Source organism: Corapipo altera, unplaced genomic scaffold (genome assembly GCF_003945725.1).
Source record: "Corapipo altera isolate COAL_440 unplaced genomic scaffold, ASM394572v1 59423, whole genome shotgun sequence".
NCBI classification, from domain to species: Eukaryota; Metazoa; Chordata; class Aves; order Passeriformes; family Pipridae; genus Corapipo; species Corapipo altera.
In genome coordinates, this window is record NW_020887393.1 from 1 (window position 1) to 2,909 (window position 2,909).

Genomic DNA, 2,909 nt, shown 5'->3' on the forward strand with positions numbered 1-2,909 from the left:
TGCTCCTCCTTTGCCAAAGGCAGGACGGATGGCACCTGCAACTGGAAAACGTTCAGCTTTAATTGATGAGCCTCGTAGTAGTAGGAGATTATTGATGAGGACAGCTGAAGATCATCAAACCTAAACTGGCAAGTGGCTCCGGCCCTCTGAGGCTGCACACATTCTGTGCAAAGTAAAAAAGCCAAAGGCAAATGTTCACACTGAGATACTGCCTGAAACGATGGCTTTCCTGGGGTAGCTCCTACCTACCTCTCCTCCACAGTCACCTCTTACCCGCAGGGGCCCTGAAGCCTCGGACTGTCTGTTAGAAGGTGGCAGAACCCCTGGAAAACACAAGAAACAAAGAATGTGCACAGATTCACCACAACACCTGGAAAAGAACATCTAGTCCTGTCCCAGAGTCAAGGCTCACCGGGACTCACCTGGATCACCTCCCCTCCGGTGCCTAGAGCCTCCTGGGCCCAGGGCTCTGCATCTCAAAACAATGGAAAACCAAACCCAAACAACAAAATCCTTAATACATGGAGTAAACGTGGAGCCAAAAGCCACATCTTCGTGCTGATGTCAGGTGACGATCCACCTTCTTGCTCTGCTCCTCTGGTCTCTGTTCTGTTCAACTCTGCTTTACACCCTGTCCCTCTGACACAGTAAAGAAACCCTAACTAAAGTCACCCAGACAGCTGGGAAGAGCTCAAAGAACCTCCCTTCTCTTTAGGCAAACCACGCAGGGTCACTGCCTGCAGCCAAAGACTGCAACTGCAAAGGCACAGAATATCTGGGAGAAGGAGAGGAAAACTTAAGTGGCCCATCTGAAAAGTCAGTGGGTGCCTTCACAGGCATTTAGGGGGCTCTTAGACAATGCTTTCCACCCATACTACCTTCAAAGCACCCCTGGCAATTCCTAAGCTGGCACCCCAGCCCTCCCTCCATCTCTGGGCCGTAACTCTCCACTGACTCCTTGCAAAACTGGGGGTCTGCAGCCATCTTCAACACAGAGCAGCTTCACCTGAGGACTGGATAACACTGGTGAAAAAATACCAAGCTGCAGCTGAGACGATCGGGACATCCCAAAAGATGCAAGGCTCCTAAGGAAAAGAAAAAAGGATAACAAATTAGGAAAGCACCTTACCAACACAGCACACAAAATTATTAAATATAAAAACCCTGCATTTGAGTGTAATCCTCTTCATTGCCATATGTGGCTCTGCTTCTTTGGATGCCAAAGCTGATGCTTCAATAAAGCAGGAATAGCTTGAGAAATCCCATTCAATGAAAGAAAGGGAGAACTCTTTTCCCATTGAAGCCCCGCTGCTGGATGACCTCCCTGGGCAAAGGCTGGGGTTAATATACCCCTGACCGTGCCCACCTCCCTTCCCGTGAGGCCCCGGGGGAAAGGGAGTAGCCCAATCCCAGACGGTATAAAGGCTCTGGGAGCAGGAGCACCTGAGTGGCATCTCTGACTTAAGATCCGGATGGGAGAAGAGTCTGCCGGAGAAAGGGACTGTTATTGTGAGCAGGTACTGTAGTCAGTATTGGATTTAGAGTTAGTATTGAATTAGGGGGGGAGCAGGGCGGGCTAGAGAAGCGCGGCAGGGGCTGTGGCGGCGGGAGTTGGAGTTGGGGCGGCTCGGGGGCTGGAGTTGGGGCGGCTCGGGGGGGGGTGGAGGGGGGGCGGCGGGGGGGGTGGAGCGGCGGGGCTGGAGCGGCGCGGGGTGGGCTGGAGAAGCGCGGGCTGGAGCGGCGCGGGGTGGGCGCGTCCTACTTGCGGGAGCTGAGGGACAAGGGTGATCCTGGTGGTACCGGAACAGGGCACGGCGGGGACCGGAGGGAGCCGACGGGACCCTCCGGCGGGGCTGGGCTGAGCCCCCGGGAATGCCGGGACCCTCCCAGGGCGCTTCGCGACGGGGGATGTGGAGTGAGATAATAACGGGAATCAGGAAGTGCTTCCGCGGACCCGCGCCCGGTTCGGGGGCTGTGCCGAGGTCTGGACCGGGAAAGTGCCGCTGTCCTGCGGTCAGGACCGGGGGAAATGGCCTTACAATGAGAGTGGGGAGATTCGGGTTAGAGATAAGGAAAAGCTTGGGTGGTCACGTATTGGAATAGGTTACCCGGGGAGGTGGTGGGGTCGCCGTTGCTGCAGGTGTTCCAGAGGTGTGTGGATCTGGGTGACGGTTTAGGGGTTACGGTGGCAGTGTTTGGTAATAGTTGGGCTGTGATGCCGAAAGACCCGGTCCGAAAAACTGCTCGGAGACTTTTGTATTTTTAAACAGCAAGGTATTTTGTTATTTAACGTTGGGAACAAGCCAGCTTGTACTTAATGACTCTTAATTAATTAATTAATTACTCACAATCTGCACTCTTTTGATTATGGTACTTAATTTATACCATAGCCATAAATTAAGTAATGATAACAATGCAATGGGACTCACCAATACTAAGATTGGATGTATTAGGAAATGGAACACTTGAGAGGCTGTGGGGGAGTATCCCAGAAAAATATCCCACTCATGATGTTCTTTTGCTTGCTCTATCTCTTCTGTATCTCAGTGTTCAAGCATCTTCTGGAAGAGACTGATGTCCATTCCTATTTGTAATTTAGTTACGTTATGATACAAGAAATAATCATTTTCTATTAATTGCTCAGTAGTTATTGGAATTAAGTAGTTAAAATCACAGCCTATTATTTTAGTCAAATTACAAACACAAAAATTAGTTCCATTTGTAATCTGTTAAATAATCTTTTCCTATAGAACCAGAATACCCAATATAGGGTTGGGACTGTGGTCACTCCAGTAATCCAGCCCAGGTTATAGTCACCATACTCAATAAGATCCCAGTAATCAGAGTCAGGTGAACTTGAGAGTGGTTGGTCTTACAGGTTCTGAGGTCTGTGGCTTCTCAGGGGCTCT

General features: G+C 50.7%; 1 long non-coding RNA gene across 1 annotated transcript; it reads right to left on the bottom strand.

Moving 5' to 3' along the window:
- Positions 1-238: 238 nt before the first annotated feature.
- LOC113941600 lies at positions 239-663 on the bottom strand. The gene is made up of 3 exons (XR_003525715.1): positions 581-663; positions 423-475; positions 239-323 (listed from the first exon to the last, which is right to left on the bottom strand). It is a non-coding gene; the product is annotated as an uncharacterized LOC113941600 (long non-coding RNA).
- Between the last annotated feature and the right edge of the window lie 2,246 nt (positions 664-2,909).